This window comes from Heterodontus francisci, chromosome 11, assembly GCF_036365525.1.
Source record: "Heterodontus francisci isolate sHetFra1 chromosome 11, sHetFra1.hap1, whole genome shotgun sequence".
Lineage (NCBI taxonomy): Eukaryota > Metazoa > Chordata > Chondrichthyes > Heterodontiformes > Heterodontidae > Heterodontus > Heterodontus francisci.
The window spans coordinates 52886805-52909756 of record NC_090381.1 but is presented as its reverse complement, the minus strand read 5'-3'; the positions used below and the strand labels follow the sequence as shown (position 1 = coordinate 52909756).

The window sequence follows — 22952 nt, the reverse complement described above, 5'->3', positions numbered from 1 at the left end:
TCACTACCCTGAACAGTCTGAACATGTTAAAGATTTATGACGGTGAACAATATATGCACAGCAAGGAACAGTCATTTTAATAGGACAACGTGATCAGAAATTTCTGACCTGGAATCAAACTTATTAAAGCACTTGTGTATATCTTCCCTTGTGTCTAAGATTGAAAAACATTATTTCTATTAAACTGACATTTTAAACTAATGGCACCTTAGAAAAACAATTTATTTGATTCAACACTTTGTGGAAAATAATACAAGCGATAAATACAATAGAGCAAATGCAAATATGCCAAAATTGGGTGCTTCTTTCTTTAATGGTTTTGGGCAACTTCAAAAGTAAAATATTCACCAAAAGTTTTTCATAAAGATTATATATTCAGAAAAAAGTATAAAGTGGTCTTGATTGCAAATACTGAAGTCTCAATTTTACTTCTCTGAATTGCTCAATTTTTGGACATTTCTGGCTTGAGTCTTCTGAAGAACATCTCCTCATATGCACAATTATATTAGTATATTCATTTATTCAGTAATGTGTATTAAATCAATGTGCTTTAGAATGGAGCATTGGAAATAGCTGATCTGTTCAATGTTGAGTCTGTTTTTACCTCATTTATGTGCATTCTGCAATAGTCCAGTCAGTATAACAAAAAAAAACTCAAGTAGAGTCAGAGTTTTGCAGCACAGAAACAGGCCCTTTGGCCCATCGTGTCTGCGCCGGCCATCAAGCACCTATCTATTCTAATACCATTTCCCAGCACTGGGCCTGTAGCCTTGTACGCTGTGGCATCTCAAGTGCTCATCTAAATACTTCTTAAATGTTGTGAGGGTCCCTACCTCTACCACCCCTTCAGGTAGTGTCCCAGATTCCAACCACCATCTGGGTGAAAAAATATTTCCTCAAATACCCTCTAAACCTCCTGCCCCTTACCTTAAATCTATGCCCCCTGGTTATTGACCACTCGCTAAGGAAAAAAGTTTCTTCCTATCCTATCAATGCCCCATATAATTTTGCATACCTCAATCAGGTCGCCCCTCAGCTTTCACAGCTCTACAAAAAACAACCCTAGCCTATCCAGTCTCTCTTCATAGCTGAAATGCTCCAGCCCCGGCAACATCCTGGTGAATCTCCTCTGCACCCTCTCCACTGCAATCACATTCTTCCTATAATGCAGTGACCAGAACTGTACACAGTACTCCAGCTGTGGCCTAACTAGATTCCTTCTGAATGCTAACGAATTCTACTTTGTCTTGAGTATTTCCAAACAATTCCTAAGTTTGTAATGGAGTGTTCTGCCCTCTGATTTGGTAGATCCCGAACATTTTTTAAAGTCCGAATAGACCCCTTTCACTATTTTCACACCTTTTCTTGACATTTCTAATATTTTCTCTCACTCAGTTTAATTTATATTTATTCTTCCATTGCTTCACCCATCAAAATTATAGACCGTTGCCTTCTATAATCATAATTTTGAAATCCACACTGTCTCCAGGCTACTACTTGTTCAGTCTTGGCTCAGTAATACCACTCTCTCTTTTCATTTAGAAGGTTGTGGGTTCAAGACCCAGACTAGCTAGTAAGTTCATAATCTATACTGGCACTTCAATGCAGTGGTGAGGGAGGGCTGCACTGCTGTAGGTGCCATTTTTCTGATGAGACTGTCTGCCATCTCAGGTGGATACAAAAGACAGACAGACTTGCATTTACATAGCACCTTTCATGGTCACAGGACATCCATAAGTGCTTTTTTTGACATGTAGTAACTGTTGTAATGTATGATATGTGGTAGCAAATTTGCACACAGCAAGCTCCCACAAAGAGCAATGTGCTAATGAGCAGATCATGTGATGTTGATTGAGGGATAAATATTGGCCTGGACAGCAAGGATAACTCCCCTGCTCTTCTTCAAAATAGTGCCATGGGATCTTTTACACCCACCCAAGAGGGTAGGGCAGGGCCTCAGTTTAACATTTCATCCACAAGACAGCACACCCTCAGTACTGCACTGGAATGTCAATCTTGATTTTTGTGCTCAAGTCTTGGAGTGGGATTTGGACCCACAGTCTTCTGACTCAGAGACAAAAGTACTACCAACTGACCCACAGCTGACATGTGGATGATACCACGCCACTATTTGAAGACCAGCAGGGGAATTCATCCAGTATCCTGGCCAACATTTGTTCCTCAGTGAACAGCTAAAGCAGATGACCTGGTCATTTATTTTCTTTCTGTTTGTGGGACCTTGCTGTGCGCAAAATGGTTATCACATTTGTCACAGAGCCTTTAATGCAGTAGAACATACCAAAGCACTGCACAATAGCATTATCAAACAAAATCTGACATCAAGCCACATAAGGAGATGTTAGAGCCAATGACCAAATGCTTGGTCAAAGAGTTAAGTTTTAAGGAGCATTTTAAAGGAGGAACAAAAAGGGAAGAGCAGTAGAGGGGTTTAAGGAAGGAATTCCAAAGCCTGGGGCCTTGGCAGCTAAAGGCACGGCATCAATAGTGGAATGTTTAAATATGGGGATGCTCAAGAGGCTGGAATTGGAGAAGCGCAGTTATCTCGAAGGGCTGGAGTAGATTACAGAAATAGGGAGGGAAGAGGCCATGGAGGGATTTGGAAACAAAGATGTGAATTTTAAAAATCGAGGCATTGCTTAACTAGCAGCCAAGTCAACGAGTACAAGGGGTAATGAGTTGGTACGAGTTCAGACAGCAGACCTTTAGATGACTTCAAGTTTGTGCAGGGGAGGCCAGCCAGGAGTGCACTGGAATAGTCAAGTCTAGAGGTAACAAAGGCATGGATGAGGGTTTCAACAGCAGGTGAACGGAGGCTGGGGAGGAGTTGGGCAATGGTATGGAGGTGAAAATAGGCTGTCTTAGTGATGGCGCAGATGTAGGGTTGGAAACTCATCTTGGAATCTAACATGAAACCAAGGTTGCACCCAGCCTGGTTCAGTCTCTGACAGTTTCCAAGAGAGATGGAGTCAGTGGCTAGAGAACAGCATTTGTGGAAGGGGAAAAGGACAATGGCTCTGGTCTTTCCAATATTTAGTTGGGGGAAATTTCTGCTCAACCAATGTTGCATGTCAGACAGACGATCTAACAATCTAGAGACAGTGGAGGGGTCGAAAGAGGTAGTGGGCTGAGGTAGAGCTGGGTGTTGTCAGTGACATGGGGAAATGGACGTGCTTTTGGAAAATTTTACCAACGGCAGGAAATAGAAGAGAAATAGGAGAGGGTCAAGGATAGACCCATGGGGAAAACACACAGTTCAACAGTGCCTATATTTCGGAAGTACGTCATAGGTTGTAAATTGCTTTGGAATGTTCAGAGATTGTGAAAGGCACTATATAAATGAGTATTTCTTTTATTCTTTTTACTGTTCCATACTCTTTCAATTACAGTTGGAAGTGTTTAGAATGGTTTTGGCTGCAAGTATTTCCTCCACATACTCAAAGATGGAGCATTCAAAACCGCAAAACATGAAATAACAATGAGATTGACCTCGCATTACAATTTAAGCCTGAATTTAAAATTGGACCCTCTGGATTGTAGTACTAAAGTAGTTTCTGATCTGCTTTACTTCAATCCTTTTCCTATTAACTTCCTCTTTTCCATTTCTTTCTTTATGGCCATCTTGTTCCTCATTTTGATTTTGTGGTTTGTCTCTAGGCTGTTTCCATCATTTATTTCGAATTCAGATGTTTATTTCAAATGGCATCTACTTTATACCCTTTTTCTTTTGACTTATTTTCCGTTTTGTTCTTCACCATTTCATTATTTTTCCAGTTCCCACAGTGCCTTCCTTTAAATCTTTTTTCCTACACTTCATCACCCCTAATATTAGCAGTATGAAATTGATCTGATTAGCAGAAGTTTCCTTTGATGCCGGCACTAATCACACAGATTTTGTTATTGCAGCATGTCCACTGCAACCAAAATCTCAAAGGCTTCATTTCAAATATGCATAGAAAAGTAAAAGGAATGCAAAAGTATGCGCGCAGCAGGAAAAATATAAACAGCTGACTTTAAGAATCTTAAAACATATTCCAGAATGTCAAGCATATTATGATGGTAAACTAAGTTGCAATTTTAATCTTGCCAAGTATCACTAAATAAAACTAGGAGCACCACAGCATACTGAAATGTTTCCACATAAAATGTGCACATGGAGTACAGCCATCAACTCAGTTGAAATCGACCGAACCAGCAATATGTTCTCGTCAGTGATGACATGAAATATTTATTCTAAACCAAACTTCAAAAGACTTCATCAACATCTGAAAGACTTCTTGCCTCCCAAAGTATGCTGCTCCTCAGTATTATTTTTTAAGTCACAACTTTTTAATTTATTTTATGCATTTTGTTGAATGCTGAAATAAAGGCATTCTTTGTTTTTAAGATCCCATGCTCATATCCAAAATGGGAGAAAAGACCCATTTTCCAGATGCTTTTCATAAACGTCTAAAGCAGTTGCTCTTCTCCAGGATTCACACATTGAAACAATTGTTCTTTTCATTCTTTCATGGGATGTGAGCATTGCTGGCAAGACCAATATTGTTGCCCATCCCCAACTGTCCTTGAGAAGGTGGTGGTGAGCCACCTCTCTGAACCACTGCAGTCAATGTGGTGTAGGTACATCCACACTGCTGTTAGAGAGGGAGTTCCAGAATTTTGACCCAGCGATAGGGAAGGAATGGCGATATAGTTCCAAGTCAGGATGGCGTGACTTGGAGGGGAACTTGCAGGCGGTGGCATTCCCATGCAGCTGCATCTCTTGTTCTTCTAGGTGGTACAGGTCACAGGTTTTGAAGGTGCTGTCACTTGGCGAGTTGCTGCAATGCATCTTGTGGATGATATATACTGCTGCCACTTTGTTCCAGTGGCAGAGGGAGTGAACGTTTAAGGTGATAGATTGAAAGGTGCCAATCAAGCAGGCTGCTTTGATCTGGATGGTGTTGAGCTTCTTGAGTGTTGTTGGAGCTGCACTCACCCAGGCAAGTGGACAGTATTCCATCACACTCCTGACTTGTGCCTTGTAGATAGGGAGTCAGGAGGTGAGTTACTTGCCACAGAATTACCAGCATCTGACCTGCTCTTGTAGCCACAGTATTTATATGGCTGATCCAATTAAGTTTCTGGTCAATGGTAACCCCCAAGATGTTGATGGTGGGGACATTTAGTGATGGTCGTGAACGTATAGGAGATATGGTTAGATTCTCTCTTGTTGGAGGATGGTCATTGCCTGACAGTTGCGCGGCGTGACTGTTACTTGCCATTTATCTGAATGTTGCCCAGGTTTTCCTGCACATGGACACGGACTGCTTCAATATCTGAGGAAAATGGTACTGAACATCGTGCAGTCATCAGCAAACATTCCCACTTCGACCTTATAATGGAGGGTAGGTCATTGATGAAGCAGCTGAAGATGGTTGGGCCGAGGACACTACCCTGAGGAATTCCTGCAGTGATGTCCTGGAGCTGAGAAGATTAGCCTCCAATAACCACAGCGATCTTCTTTTGTGCTAGGTATGACTCCAACCAGTGGAGAGTTTCCCCTCCGATTCCCACTGACTTCAATTTTGCTAGGGCTCCTTGATGCCACGCTCGGTTAAGTGAAGCTTTCATGTCAAAGGCAATCACTCTTACCTCGCCTCTAGAATTCAGCTCTTTTGTCCATGTTTGAACCAAGGCTATAATGAGGTCTGGAGCTGAGGTGCTGATACCAGAAATGAACCTCTTCTCAGTAAAACCTCAAGAATGGAAAAAAATTCCAGTTGCAATAAGATAGAAACAGTCATTTAACAGCCTGTTACATTTCAAAAGTTACATTCTTGTGCAGGATCTGATAGGAATTGTTCTAATTTTGCAGTAGCAAAAAATATGGTGCTGGAAGCCCACCGGCCCTATGCGACTCCTCTAACCACCATTTCCCACGATAGAACGTCCTTGAATATGATTTCCATTTTAGTGCCTACTTGTGGGCAATTATGCCCTATGAATTAGAAACTCAGTTTAGAATGAGCACAGCCACTTCTAGGGATCTTGCAGTGTGCACTGAAAGGAACCTATCACTCTGCACTAGATTCAAATACAGATTACTGAAGTGACAGGATAGTGTCCAAATCCAAAGTCTTCTTTCAAATATTATTTAAGTTGATTTCAAAATGTGGTTTAACTCATGGCCATTTTTCACAGGTCTAAAGGAAAAATGAGCTTTTTGCTACTATATTGTAAATAGTGCACTAAGATGAGCAAATTACATTCTATTTAGGCATGTGATAGGCGAGCAGTTCCAGATGAGTATGGAAACTTACTCAGATACATTTCAACAGCTGCAGCACATCATTTTCACTGTAGTTTGATGCATAAAAACACAAACTGCAAAATAAAAAAAGGACATTCACACCTCAAAAATTTAAAATGTTTTTAAAAGTATAACTTTTCCATGCTGAGCCCTTCAACCCTTGATATGCTGCCAGAGGCAGCACAGTGCACTATACTTAGTTCATCTCCATAGGTAGCCTCAAACAAAGATTTATAAATGGGATTGGAAGCGATGAATGAATTCAAAAATGGGGAAAAAATCTCTCAAAACTGCGCTGAATTCATAACCTCTGGTGGATAAAGTTTTTTTTTTTAAGATGTCCAAATAAAGGAAATGGTCCAGCACCTCAGTACGTAAATTTATGTATTTCCGTTCGGTAAATATGACAGGATGTGATATTTGCTGGATACTGGGACCTGTTACGACCGAGGTGGGAGGAGTGCACTGTTAATTCAGTTCCACTTCTCCACAGGTCAAAACAAATCAATAAATGTTCCCACTTACTGATACAACCAATTATATACTGTACTTATCCCCAGAATAAATCACACCAACCAGGTTTCTTTCATAAACAATAAAATTATCCGTTTATTATAAAACCAAGTCTCAATCAATAATGAAGTAAATATATGCATGAATCGAAATATTAAAGCCCCATATTATTATCCTAGTCCTCATGCACGTACATCCAAAAACCAGTTAACCGGAGAAAAAAAAGAGATTTTTGTTTACAGCTGTTTCAAAGGAATAAAAGGAATTCTAAAAAATAACTTAAACTGCAATGATCTGGAAGGAGGTCCATTGGTTTGGCGAGGTGTATCAAAGTTGAACAGGTAGATGCCAGTCGGAGTCTTTTCAGGCGAGGTTGATGAACAGTCTGTTTTGGGTAGGCAAAGAAATTCAACTGCAGAAGCTTCACATTGGTCTTGCATCAGGTGTGCAGCAACAAGCGGCAGTTCTCTGTTACACATTCAATGCAAAAGTCCTTTTAAAGATGCAAGGTTTCTGCAAATATTCAGGGTTTCTTCAAATAAATGCAGGAGGCAACAGTACAACTTCATACAAGCTTTTGCTTTTCAAGAGCAGGGATTCTTCAAAGACCAGAAAAATGGAATCGGCCACAATTGAAATGCAGGGTTTCTTCTCAAGAGGTGCAGGATTCCATTTCAAACAGAAAGGTGCGCAGTTTTTCTCCTCTCCAGGCAGAAACAACTGACTGTTTCAACAGTTCAAAATGAAGTTAAACTTTTCCAGAAACAAGTCACATGGCAATCATAAATTCTCTCTTGTCACAACACAGGGTAGCTCTTAGATCAAAGCCCCCTGTGGTTTCCTTGACATCATCGGGTTTCCAGTATTTGTTTACTGGTCAAAACCAGAAACCTCTTGTTGACCTTGCTTTTTTTTTTAAATCATCCATAAGGTTCAGCTATCTCCAGATGTTTCAATGTCCGTAAAATCCTTTTTTAGTTTTTCAAAATTATTAATTCCCAAGTTTTAACAAAAAATTGAACTCTCGTAATAGACCTGCCTGTTCTTTTCCAGTCCTGTGCATTCTTATATTCCGATGTCATCATACAACATAGTTATTAAATTGACTAGAAATGTCACTTAAAAACATTTTCCAATTCCATGCAGATATGTAATTTCAACCATTTCACTTTCAAAAGGACACAATAATCGACAGTTACAAATTTATTACTAGTAAAATGCACTTAAATAACACTCCTAAAAAATACCCAATCTTCCACAATGCCCCAATACACTGAAATTCAAAAAAATCTTTATCTGCCATCATGCATTTTTACAGTGCAACTTGAAAATGACTGCCCTCTTTTCAAATTGCCGTAAACAATTCGACAATACATGACTTCAAATCAAAATTAGTGCAGTTTATTTCAGATTCATTACTGCAGGGTCAATGCAGTGTAATCAACCTAATGAATGGCAATTAACAGGAAACCGTTTACATCACCGTTCACGAGAAGCCTCCAGTTAATGGCATATGAAGACTGCCCTATCAGTGGTCTGTCTCCAGTACTGTCCTTGTCATTATTCCATCAATATTTGTACAACTTCTTCTCCTGCGCTGAAAGCAGACCTAATTCAATTATGGGTCTCAAAACTGATAAAATGGTCCTAAAGTGGAAAATGGGAAGAGATTATTGGCAAATGAATAAAGATTTGTATCGAACAAGCACACAGGAGTACAACAGTCCTTTTTTTTTTATCATCTTCTGCCTTTGGTCTGTTGGGAACCTTGAGTTTCCCTTTCTCTCATGCAGTGCATCGATTTCTGAATTAGACTGCAATATTAAATAATTAATATACTTGCCATGATTGATGTTTTGCATTAGTTGAATATTAGGTTATCAATCAAAATCCACTTGGTTTAATGTAATAATATTGAAAAAGTGTCAAGGACTGTTCATCCAATTTGTAGTTGAAGCAGCCCAGATAGTCATATTGGTGTAACACGAAGCTCTGAAGCAGGAAATGTACTGGTTTAACATTCATAAGTCAGAGATTATGAAACTTGTGGAGACACGGCTCAGGCTGTCCTAAATAAACCTCACGGCACCTGTCAATTTCAATCACAGCAAGGTCCACACAGAAATAAACCATCACCTACAACTGCCTTTCATCAGGTCCACAGGAAAACAAAGTCTTCGAAAAACATGAACACAGATTTTATTTAACATCAAATCAGGATCCTAACTAGACAGCGTTCCAGAAGCTTATCTGCATCAGATATCACGCTCTTGTTGCAGAAGAGTACAAGACTTTTATTTGCCTACAGAAGACAAATTTTCACTTTTTAATTAATGTGACTGCCATAGGACGTCTAAACTGACGATGAGTAAAGCCATCTGCTTCCTGAGTTTTATTTTACAGTCTGGAAAGATGAAAGAGCATTAGCCTGGTCAGCCTCTGAACCATAAACAAAATAACAAAAAGGAGCATTGCTTATACAAGAGGAAAACTACTATTCTCTTACCAAGCAAGAAATCTTATTTATACCACACTTAATTAAGCAAAAGAGAACAAGTCAAAGTGTTAAAAAGGGCTAAATTTAATGCATTGCTTTTGTTGCAGTAAATATTGGCAAATTGGAAATGTCTAGCATATCATTCACGTCAAGGGAACTGTGTGGCTCCAACCCAAGTCTCTTAGTCCCAGGTCGACATCATTATCGACTAATTCTGAAGGCTACTGTTATGTTCATAGTTACTAAATTTCTCTGCAACAGCTTCCTTTAATCTGTAGCTTGAGTTCCAGGTAGCATACAATTAATTAAAGCCAGAACACCAGTTGAATTGTCAGTCATGGTCAAATTTCAAATAATTGCATTAAATTCTTTTGCTGTTCTATCTCTTCCTGCCACAGCTTAGGCAAACGCCTATTGCCAGTCAAGCTAAGAACCACAAATTTAAAATGTAAAGCCAGTCATTTGATTTCCACCTAACAGGGTGGCCCATTAGCACACTGCTCATCAGCGATGCACTATGGTATGATGGCTTCAATCCCCGACATCTAATTTAAAAAAGAAATCTTTGTAAAGAAGTGATGTCGGTGTGTGAAAGTGTCTGCTAGTAATGACAGAAAAATCACAGGCAACTTCAAGCTTCATGAACCAAGTAATAGAGGATTCGGTATATTTTAAAGTGCTTAACAGTGGAGACAAATATAATTGTGAAAAAAGCCTCTTTTAAGACACTTGTCTGCAAATAGAACAAATCAATAATTAAAGTATAAAATAGGCCAGTTTATAATTTCCAGAAGAAATAGATAAGCACAAAGGATTTTTTGTTTATTCCATCCCCATTCCACATTATGCAATACACAACTCATAACTGAAAGCTCAGGTACGTATTTTTTTCTTCCTTGACCAAAACCAATTTTTCATCCAATAATCCAGATCACAGCTATAAAAGTTACAACACCCTCATGTCATTTTTAGCTGAATAGATGAGTAAATGGTGCGGTATGCAGGCAATTAGATCATCAACATCCAAGGTATCATCACCATTTAGTACTGCATCTACCAATGTTAGCTGGGGGCAGGGCACGAAAAATTCTCTCAACATCTCTTTATTGGAGAAAGGGAAAAGGAATGGTCCAGGATTTCTATTGCTGGTAACTAACTTAAGACCTCTTCAGTGGGCCTGGTCAGACCTGGGCTTGATTTATATCAAGAGCACACCAATTACCATGATCTGGTTCACAAATAAAGGTGGTCATTAGGCTTTGGCAAACTGGTGCACCTTGAAAACCATACTTCCAACATGTTTTGTCAATAGGACGAGGATAAGGGGAGAAAATTAAAAGGAAATACTGGAAAGGAGGAAATAAAAGAGAATTTAACTATCATCCTAGTACAAATTTGAACATTTGTACCTGGAGTGATTAAAAATGACATGATGACAGCAAGTTGTTTTTGAGCTTAACAAATTTTAAAAGTGTTAAGACACAGATTTGCATCCATATTCTACACACTGTGAGCACAGACCAAATTTCTCTTCCCCCTTTCTTTGAGGAAGATGATAAAATTAGTAGGCATCTCTCATGCACCCCCTGGTAACTACAAGGAAATCACAAATGCATGAAGTCATTTTCAAAAGAAGCCCCAAACATGAGTACAGTATATGTGATCAGGATCAAAGATGATAAATTCAGAAGGGTATTAGCTGCAGCCAAAGAAGACTTAAATGTTTTGTGAGGTAGTCGAATAAAGGAGTGATCAGTAAGGATTGAATTGAAAAGTACGAACAGTGCATAATGTATGTAACGGACATTTTTAAAGGAGCAAAATGAGTTCTTAATTATAACCTATATCTCATTCTGACACAGATTTTGCTTGTTCCTAAGCATTGCATGGTAACACATATAACTTTTGCAAAGGATTTCAAAAAGCAATTAACAACTGGGACAAAAGTAAGCAGTCTGACAACATGTGCAAGTTAACATGCATCATGTGACATCACAATAAATACAGCAGCATTTTCTCTAATACTGGCAAATCTCCCGACGGTTGGCTCACACTGATTTAGAAGTTACATTTTTCTTTTTGGGGGCGCAGTGAACATTTGTACAATTTTTCTTCAAGAAGTTTCCAAAGGACCCACTATAGAGACTGGCGTTCTGGATCCTTGGAAAATAAAAAAGTCTTTATTTTCCTTATCCACTGCAGGTGTATGAAGACATTTTTCAAATTCGCTAAGCTGGGGGAGCAGCTCTTTACATTTCCAGTCTATCTGTTCAAAGTACAGATTTTAATAATGAGTACGAAGAAGAAAAAAAAGCTGAAGTTTGAAATCAAATGCATCTTTCTTTCACTCCCAGATATTTCGAGCGCAGTAGCATTATGAAAAGCTTTTGTGAATAGAAAACATGTTTAAATTTAGAACCTTTATTCAGTAACTCCCTTGAATAATGGGATAGTTCATCCAGAATCCCCATTGTATATAGCAATAACTTTATGGTTATTTTTAAGTTTTCAAGTTAAACAAATAAAATAAATTACTAAATATAAAAGATCAGTGATAAATTCCCAAGTGCTTAGTTCAATTTATCACAACATGCTTTGCTAAATAAATAACCCAAGATATTAAGCAATATTGCTATTTTTCTAGTAAAGTTAACCAGAAAAGTTCAAAGGTTCATGTTTTACCTCGTTTTGAAAGTTTATACAAAAAAAAACTGTTCACTGCTCCTGAAAGTGATTTGTCCTCAGCAACTTTCCGTTTATACAAAAAATACTGGAGGGGGTGAAGATTACAAATGCAAAATCCTGGCATTTGGAATAAATGGCTGGTCTTGCTGCAATCATAAATGAACTTAGAGTTATAGTTATAGATGCATGCTGGGAGCTGTAGTCTGTTACCTTATTGGGTCTCTTCAAGCTGACAGTGATTAGTCTGGGAAGGCTGTGAACTAAATGCTCAAGCTTGGAGGCATTCACACAAGGGAAATGTCCCTGCATAGTTGCAATTCTTTATGTCTTTATTATGTTACAAACTTTATTTCCAGTTTTGAATGGTCAGCTTAGCGGGAAACAAAATCAAGGTATGGGCCAAAAGGATTTTGAAAAAAATATTTGAAGCAATTTAACAGTTTTTTGCTTTTATTGGTAAATACTGTTGACGGTTCACGACTGAAAAATTGTTCTCAAATGTCCTTAGTGGTTGTGTTCATTGGGTAGTTTTTTCAAATGCTTCCTTTGTAATTTATACATTCTCTCCATCTTGTTCTGATTGGTTTCTGTTTTATGCATAGAATAGCAGCCGTACACCTTTTTCATGTAGCTGGGCTTGTTTGCCCATTTACAGGCCTGCCTGTGTATCACATTAGACATCAATAAAATGACTAAGTGTGTTATCCACCATGCACCGCCCACACCATCCACAACTTTTAACTTGTTTTTCAGTGGCAAAATGGATAGTCGTGGATTAAATTTCTCCTCTTAGGTATACTTATCCACAAATTTCGCATTTGTGGAGTTAATTTTAATAGACTAACCAAACTTTTCTGTAATTCAGTGGAGTAGAATGAAATTGAAAACTGGCTATAATTACTGCCATGCTTGGAATGGCCAATAGTCATATCCTTACTATTTGAAGTGACAAGAAGCATTGTCTAAAATATTTCTTGCAATTCAAATCTTTCAAAGTATCCAACAATGACCAACACTAAAATTGACATGTTTTGACAATGAAATTGACTTTTTTTAAAAATTCTTTGATGGGATGTGGGTGTCGCTGGCAGACCAGCATTTGTTACCCATCCCTCATTGTCCTTGAACTGAGTGGTGTGCTAGGCCATTACAGAGGGCAGTTAAGATTCAACCACATTGCTGTGGCTCTGGAGTCACATGTAGTCCAGACCAGGCAAGGATGGCAGATTTCCTTCGCTAAATGACATTCGTGAACCAGATGGATTTTTACGACAATCGATGATCGTTTCACGGCACCATTACTGAGACTAGCTCTCAATTGCAGATTTTTCTTAATTAATTGCATTTATTAATTGATTTTAAATTCCATCAGCTGACTTAGTGGGATTTGAACCATATTTCCAGGGCAGTGGACAGAGCCTCTGAATTAATAGTCCAGTGATATTACCGCTGTGCCATCGTCGCCCCACAATTAAAAGGACAAACAACATAAAAAAGTAATTAGGAGAGCAAAGAGGGGATATGAAAAAACACTGGCGGGCAAGATAAAGGAAAAAAGCAGGGAAAAGGTAGGGCCCATTGGGGACCAAAGTGGCAATGCGTGTGTGGAGCTGGAGGACATAGGTCAGTTTTTAAATGATTACTTTTCATCTGTGTTCACCATTGAGGAGGATGATGTCGGCGTAGAGATCAGGGAGGGGGATTGTGATATACTTGAACAAATTAGCATTGAAAGGGACGAAGTATTAGCTATTTTAGCAGGCTTAAAAGTGGATAAATCCCCAGGCCCAGATGAGATGTATCCCAGGCTGTTATGTGAGGCAAGGGAGGAGATAGCAAAGACTCTGACACAAATTTTCAAATCCTCTCTGGCCACAGGAAACACCAGAGGACTGGAGGACAGTGAATATGGTACCATTATTCAAGAAGGGAAGCAGGGATAAACCAGGTAATTACAGGCCAGTGAGTCTAACATCAGCGGTTGGGAAACTATTGGAAAAAATTCTAAGGGACAGGATTAATCTCCACTTGGAGAGGCAGCGATTAATCAAGGATAGTCAGCATGGCTTTGTCAGGGGGAGATCCTGTCTAACAAACCTGATTGAATTTTTCAAGGAGGTGACTAGATGTGTAGACAAGGGGAAAGCAGTTGATGTAGTCTACATGGACTTCAGTAAGGCTTTTGATGAGGTCCCGCACAGGAGATTGGTTAAGAAGCTAAGAGCCCATGGGATCCAGGGCAATTTGGCAAACTGGATTCAAAATTGGCTTAGTGGCAGGAGGCAGAGGGTGATGGTCAAGGATTGCTTTTGCAAGTGGAAGTCTGTGTGTATCACGCAGGGATCGGTGCTGGGATCCTTGCTCTTTGTCGTGTACATTAATGATTTAGTTGTGAATATAGGAGGTATGATCAGTAAGTTTGCAGATGACACAAAAATTGGTGGGGTCGTAAATAGTGAGAAGGAAAGCCTTAGATTACAGGACGATATAGATGGGCGGAGCAGTGGCAAATAGAATTTAATCCTGAGAAGTGTGAGGTAATGCATTTTGGGAGGACTAACAAGGCAAGGGAATATACGATGGGTGGTAGGACCCTTGGAAGTACAGACGGTCAGAGGGACCTTGGTGCACTTGTCCATAGATCACTGAAGGCAGCAGCACATGTAGATAACGTGGTTCGGAAGGCATATGGGATACTTGCCTTTATTAGCCGAGGCATAGAATATAAAAGCAGGGCGGTTATGATGGAGCTGTATAAAACGCTAGTTAGGCCACAGCTGGAGTATGGTGTACAGTGCTGGTCACCACACTATACGAAGTATGTGATTGCACTGGAGAGGGTGCAGAGGAGATTCACCAGGATTTTGCCTGGGCTGGAGCATTTCAACAATCAAGACAGACTGGAGAGGTTAGTGTTGTTTTCCTACGAGCAGTGAACTCTGAGGGGGGACCTGATTGAACTGTACAAAATTATGAGGGGAAATGATAGGATAGGTAGGAAGAAACTTTTTCCCTTAGTGGAGGGGTCAATAACCAGGGGGCATAGATTTAAGGTAAGGGGCAGGAGGTTTTAGAGGGGATTTGAGGAAAAAATTTTCATCCAGAGGGTGGTTGGAATCTGGAACACACTACCTGAAGGGGTGGTAGAAGCAGGAACCCTCATAACATTTAAGTAATATTTAGATGAAACGCCATAGCATACAAGGGTATGGGCTAAGTGCTGGATAATGGGATTAGAATAGATAGGTGCTTGATGGCCAGCACAGACACGATGGGCCGAAGGGCCTGTTTGTGTGCTGTATAATTCTATGACTCTAAAAAAAAATTCATACAACTGATTGCTTCATTAACCAGCCTGCCCTTCTGCCTGTGCAAAGAAACTCAAATTAAAAAACAAGTCTCCCATGACTAGAAGAAGAGACAGACAGCAGTTAACCGCTTAACTACCAGGGTGAAAACAAAGGCCAAAAAAAAACTCCCACAGTCATGAAAAATAGAACAATTAGACTGGGCTGCACAGCTCTTTTTAATAGCAATAGCAGTTCCTGCCATCCCTCCTCTCTCCTGAATATTTTGATTCATTTCTTGATTATATTATCTTTCAGTACTTTGCCCAAGTGGCCATTTTTAATTGGAATCTCATACAATGAACTACAGGCTATATTACCTCAATCCTGGCCAAACATCCATATACGTTTCAGAAGGGTTCGGTAATGGCCATTGTTACGAAGGTGCCTTGGTTTTGTTAAATATATTTTTGAGAATTCATTTTTGAAAGATCGAATAAATGTTAAACTTTGGGGTTTTCAAAGGGGATCATGTACAGGCCACTTGACTTTGAAAAAACAGTCCCTGGAAATGCTTTTTAAAAGGGGCACTGAAAGGTCATGTGAGGAAAACAAGCCATTCCAGGAAACCACTTGATTTCCAGAAGCCTTTCCAGGAAACCACTGGACATCCAGTTCAATAAACAACAGAGAACTCTGGACACCTGGAGAAGTTGTTTACAAAGAAGTGACAGGTCACGATCAAAAGGTTGACCTCCTATTGCCAGTTTTGCTTTTGAATTGTTTTGAGTTAGGGCTGAACTGTATAAAAAGGGAGAGAACTTCGAAGGAGAGAAGAGAATTCCCAAGGAAGGAGAGAAGACCACAACGCAGCTCAGCTTTCCAGCACCTCTATGGAAGACCCTGAAAGTCCACTGTGTCAACTTGTATTGTCTCCTGTCTTTGAAGAAAAGCCTGCTAAATTAATTCTCAATGCCGCCTGAAAAGTATCGTAAATAGTGAGGAGGAAAGCCTTAGATTACAGATCGATATAGATGGGCTGGTAAGATAGGCAGAGCAAAGGCAAATGGAATTTAATCCAGAGAAGTGTGAGGTGATGCATTTTGGGAGGACTAATAGGCAAGGGAATATACAAGGCATGGCAGGACCCTAGGAAGTACAGAGGGTCAGAGGGACCTTGGTGCACGTCCATAGATCACTGAAGGCAGCAGCACAGGTAGATAAGGCGCATTGGAAGGCATATGGGATACTTTCCTTTATTAGCCGAGGCATAGAATATAAGAGCAGGGAGGTTATGATGGAGCAGTATAAAACGCTAGTTTGGCCACAGCTGGAGTACTGCATACAGTTCTAGTCGCCACGCTATAGGAAGGATTAGATTAGATTAGAGATACAGCACTGAAACAGGCCCTTCGGCCCACCGAGTCTGTGCCGAACATCAACCACCCATTTATACTAATCCTACACTAATCCCATATTCCCAACAAACATCCCCACCTGTCCCTATATTTCCCTACCACCTACCTATACTGGTGACAATTTATAATGGCCAATTTACCTAGATGTGACTGCACTGGAGAGGGCGCAGAGGAGATTCACCAGGATGTTGCCTGGGCTGGAGCATTTCAGCTATGAAGAGAGACTGGATAGGCTAGGGTTGTTTTCCTTCGAGCAGAGAAGGCTGAGGGGGGACCTGATTGAGGTATACAAAATTATGAGGGGCATAGATAGGGTAGATAGGAAGAACCTTTTCCCTTAGCGGAGGGATCAATAACCAGGGGGCATATATTTAAGATAAGGGGCAGGAGGTTTAGAGGGGATGAGGAAAAAAAATTTCACCCAGAGGGTGATTGGAATCTGGAACGCACTGCCTGAAGGGGTGGTAGAGGCAGGAATGCTCACAACATTTAAAAAGTATTTAGATGAGCACCTGAAACACCATAGCATACAAGGCTAGGGGCCATGTGGTGTAAAATGGGATTACAATAGACAGGTGCTTGCTGGCCGGCACGGACACAATGGGCCGAAGGGTCTGTTTCTGTGCTGTATAACTCTATGACTCTAAAAGATCCCAGTGATCTGTGTACGTGTACGCGGAGACCAGACTGTATGCCAGTTTTGGAACACAACATATCTCATCTGCTGTTTCTTCAAGAGTAAGGAAGCATTCAGCCCAAGTGTTTTTTTTGTCTGTAATAGAGCTCCGGTGTGTGTGTGTGTGTGTGTGTCTCTAAGGTAAAAAGAGAACTTTAATATTTCAATCTGTGTGCTTATGCTTTACTTCATTACTGGTTAAGACTTGTTTTATAATAAACTGATACTTTTGTTGTTTATTAAAGAAAACTGATTGGTGTGTTTCATTCTGAGATAAAAATAGAATCTATGATCGATGGTATTAGTAAGTGGGAAAAATTTAAATATATGTTGTGACCTGGGGAGAAGTGGAACTGGAATAAATTGTGCACTCCTCCCACCTTGGTCTTAACACCATCAAGATTTGAAACCCTGACTGATTTTCCCCTACCACACCTGGTCTCAGACCACAAAGCCAATTGTCTCATCCTTCCTGTTGCTTCAGCCAACTCAATACACATAATGAATTTTACTTTGAGATCCTGCGATCTCAAGTTATAGATTAGCTTTACCAATTGAGCCATCAGGAGACCCTACAGAGGAAATGTGTCTTCTGAAAAATTCTGGAAAGCAAAACAAAGTTTGTAAATTTTTACTGAAAACAGAATGTGAACATAATTGATTTTGCTCATAATGCTGAGGCATCACACCAACATTAGATCAATCTGTGGCCCTTGCAATCTGCATAGCCTAGTCCTGCTCAGTATGCATTGGAGACTCCTTCACAGCTGTTCCAAGATCACTTGACTCGCCTTTGTGAATTGAAGGCCCCATTTTGTTGCTCCATGTCTCTGTAACCAAGTTAGGGAAGTGAGTTGGGAGACAAAGCAACCCTAGCCTCCCCTTTCATGAAAACTGACATTACCTTTTATGGGTGTAAAGCACTTTGGAACGCCCTGAGGTCAAGAAATATGCTAAATAAATGCAAGTTCTTTCTTTCTTAGATCATGCTAGCACTTCAAACACAAACTGCAGTTGGGTTTTAATACATAGTGTAAACTCACTGATTCAATGTTTCCAGTGAACAGCCACAATGCAAAGGAGTCTGATTCACAGAAATCATAGAAATTTGCAGCACAGAAGGAGGCCATTTGGCCCATCACGTCCATGTCGGCTGACAAGGAGCCACCCAGCCTAATCCCACTTTCCACCTCTTGATCCCTAGCCTTGTAAGTTATGGCACTTCAAGTGGATATCCAGGTACTTTTTAAATCTTATGAACGTTTCTGCTTCTACCACCCTTTCAGGCAGTGAACTCCAGTTCCCCACCATCCTCTGGGTGAAAAATTTCCCCTTGAATCCCCTCCAAACTTCCTACCTCTTACCCTAAATCTATGCCAACTGGTTATGGATCCCCTCAACCAAGGAGAATAGGGCCTTCCTATCCACTCCATCTAGACCCCTATTAACTCATAACTAAAATTCTCCAGTCCAGGCCACATCCTCGTAAGTCTCCTCTGTACCTTCTCTTGTGCAATCACATCTTTCCGATAGTGCGATGCCCAGAACTGCATACAGTACTCCAGCTCTGGCCTAACCAGTGTTTTATACACTTCCAGCATAACCTCCCTGTTCTTATATCCTATCCCTTGGTTAATAAAGGCAAGTATCCTTCTCGACAACCATATCTGCCTGTCCAGCCACCTCAGGGATCTGTGGACAAACACTCCAAGGTCCCTCTGTTCCTTTCTACTTCTCAGTATCCTACCATTTACTGTGTATTCCCTTGCCTTGTTAGCCTTCCTCAAACGCATTACCTCACACTTCTCTGGATTGAACTCCATTTGCTACTGTTCTGACCACCTGATTAGTCCATTAATATCTTTCTACAGTTTACAGCTTTCTTCAATATCCACCACATGGCTAATTTCTGTATCATCTGCAACTTCTTAAATCATAGGCCCTACATTCAAGTCCAAATTATTTTTTTCTAGACCACAAACAGTCTGGGACCTGGGACTTAGCCCTGCAGAACCCCACTGGAAACAGCCTTCCAGTCACAAAAACACCCATCGACCATTACCCTTTGCTTCCTGCCTCTGCTTCAGGACTACAAAACTGCTACCCCAATTCGCCAACCCACTCTATTCCAGGGTGGTTCCCCTTTGGGAGCATGGGATTGGTGAATTTATCCTTATACCCGAGTCATGAAACACTGCATTAAAAACTTTACTGCTTTTGCAGCAACAATTTATCATTTGCCAATATTGTTCCTCATTCATTCTTGCTAATCAGAGACAATAAATCCCCCATTCTAATTTTTTGCACATATTTTTATGATTCTTTCCTCTTCTTCAAAAGACTTTCCTATCTGTTTCAACTCTCTGATCTGAACAACATTAATTTCTTCTGCTCTTTATGCATTAGCAATGCCTCAAGAAACCCACTAGTACCAAATAAAACTAGTTAATGTTATACTTTTGCAAGGCATCTCTGAAAAGACTACACTGGTTGGTGTTACGGATATTCAATCAACTCACAGGCATGAACATGTTGTGACCAGAACAGTATTGAATATACTTTCTTTATTCTCTCTCATGTAATTCACTTATTTTAATGCTGTTGTTCCATTACAAATTTGGCACCAAATTCACAGCAATGATGTAATTCAAATTCAAAAGATAACCGTTCCAGATTCGAAATTAGCAATGTAAGTCATTGATAGGCAGTCCGCAAGCAGGACCCTGAGCTTCCGGTTGCTTGCCATTTCAACACTCCCCCCTGCTCTCATGCTCACATCTCTGTCCTGGGATTGCTGCAGTGTTCCAGTGAACATCAACGCAAGCTCGAGGAACAGCATCTCATCTACCGATTAGGCACACTACAGCCTGCCGGACTGAACATTGAGTTCAATAATTTCAGAGCATGACAGCCCCCCATTTTACTTTCATTTTTAGTTATTTTTTTCTTCCTTTTTTTTTTACATTCTTTACTATCTTTTTTTGCATTTATTTCATTTCATCTTAGTTTGTTCAGTTTGCTTACCCACTGTTTTTTTCAGGTTTTTTTTCAGGTTTGCACTTGCTGCTGTTCAATATTCAGTGTATTCACACCTAATCTGTACTAATGCTTTGTCTTTCAACACACCATTAACATATTGTTTGCCTTTGCTCCATGACCTTTTGGTCAGCTATGTGGCCTGGTCCAATCTGCACCTTCTCCTTTGTTATCTCTTGCCCCACCCCCACCTCACTTGCTTATAATCTGTGACTTTTCTAATATTTGTCAGTTCCGAAGAAGAGTCACTGACCCGAAACGTTAACTCTGCTTCTCTTTCCACAGATGCTGCCAGACCTGCTGAGTGATTCCAGCATTTCTTGTTTTTGTGTCATATGAAGTAATATACTGGCTGTAGATGATATACTGTTGACAGTGTGAAACCAAACCAGTGTGGAAATACCACTGCAGTATAATTGAAACTCACTAAAACGCTAATTAATGGTGGCTTTGCTGATATTTTATTGCGCATGTGGTGTCAGAACAGCCACTTTTCAGCAAAACAAATTTTCAGTATTAATGCCTTATAAGATAGGAATTTGATGCAGGGCTTGCTGCTTCAAAAAGAAACCTCAACTATCAGGCAAATACTTCAAAAGATGGTTATGCAGGCACATCTCTGGTAGTTAATTTTTCTGTCTATTCCTGTAACTTTTATAGCACACCTTCTGATTTTGGAATTGAATATTTAGTTTTAACATTATAGATTGAAACAGTATAATGCCTTTATTGTATGGAAGGCCACTCACGGTTTCTACTGCAGGCACAGTGCAACAGTTAGTGAGTTCATGGCAAATACACATTCTGAATCAGTAGAAGCAAATCCTCTACTTTAAATGCTAATAGCAATATGTAAGAAACAGATGTAGAAATTAAATATTGCAAGAGATAATATAAAAGACTGCCATCAGTGAATATGCATTACATGGTACACTTTGTTATTTGACTCACAAACCTACCTGTTTTAGAAGTAATCTGCTTCAAATAGACTATTCTGACTCCATTCACAAATTTGGCTTAATTACCAAATATTGCAATGATACTGAGAAATTCCAATTCCAGTAGCCTAGAAAATTAGGAAACAGACTTTGGCTGCTCTTATATAAATAGGGTAATGAGGCAATAAATCAAATAGGAGGCATTTATATTTACACAACACTTTTAGGAGACTTTAAATTGGCCAACAGATGGCAAGTAATCACTACCTTTAGCTTTGCAGACATGTTAGAGGACTTAGTATTTGCGAATTATTTCATGCTAACTCATTCTCAGTTGCAATTTTAATTAAACTAATATCTTTCATTTCCATTTGAATCATTACTGTTTGCATATTTTTTACAAACAACTAAAAATTCTCGATAAGGGAATGTTACCTAAACCAGGAAATTCCTACTGCTTGACAAAGAGGAAAAGGTGTACCTTTTTCATCCACTTAACTCCACCTGCAGAATTTGTGTAATGCACATTTCTTCTACTATTAGTCTTTTCCACTGTGCTGAATATTAGCTGGACATTAAGAGTCTTGTCCTTCACATAGCTGAAGTCAGTTCTATTTGCTCAGCATGAATGGTGACATTACTAACCTCACTCTACAAACACGTATATAGTTAAAGTTTTAATATACGTTATTTCAATTAACCTTACATCACACGCCATTTGCAATCTTCAAAATTTGATTAACTGCCAAGTGCTTTGTAATCGTTCATTCACCAGCAAGAATCTCTGTACAAATAACTAATTAAAACATAAGAATAATCTCAAAACATCTAAGCTTTCTATGCCAAGCACAAGGCAAGGAAATTATTTGTGATCATTAATTACACATTAATAACTGGTAAAAGAGAAGTGAAAAGCAAGATGCCTGTATTATTTGTACAAACAATATTTATTGCCCATCCCTCGCGATTTGATATAACGTAGTAGCTTGCTGGGCTACTTCAGAGGACAGATAAAAGTCAACCACAATAATGTGGATCTGGATATCATTGAATTAGCTGAAGCTTGGCTTCTGTGATGGTGGGGTCCGCCGGAGGAGACTGAGATGGATCATCCACCCCTCACTTCTGGCCAAAAATGGCTGCAAACGCTTGAGCCTTGTTTTAGTGCACTCGTGCTAGGTTCTGCCATCATGGAGGATGGAGATGGGGATGTCCATGGAGCCTCCTCCTCCAGTTTGTTGTTTAATTGTCCACTACCATTCACGATTGGATGCTATCACTGTTGATGATGCCTTCTATCACTTTGCTGATGACTGAGAGTAGACTGATGGGGCGGTAATTGAACAGATTGTATTTGTCGGACTTTTTTGGACAAGACATAACTAGGCAACATTCCACATTCCACAGGGTAGATGCTTGTGTCGTAGCTGTACAAGAACAGCTTTGCTGTTAGGGGTACAGCTAGCTCTGGAGCACAAGCCTTAAGTACTACAGCCGGATGCTGTTGTCAGAGCCCACAGCCTTTACAGTAACCAGCGCCTTCAGCCATTTCTTGATATCACGTGGAGTGTATTGAATTGTTTGAAGACTGG

General features: G+C 39.8%; 1 protein-coding gene across 3 annotated transcripts in view; it reads right to left on the bottom strand.

Moving 5' to 3' along the window:
• Positions 1-22952, bottom strand: part of rsrc1 (arginine/serine-rich coiled-coil 1) — a 563128-nt gene that overhangs the window by 313888 nt on the left and 226288 nt on the right. The window lies entirely within an intron of this gene.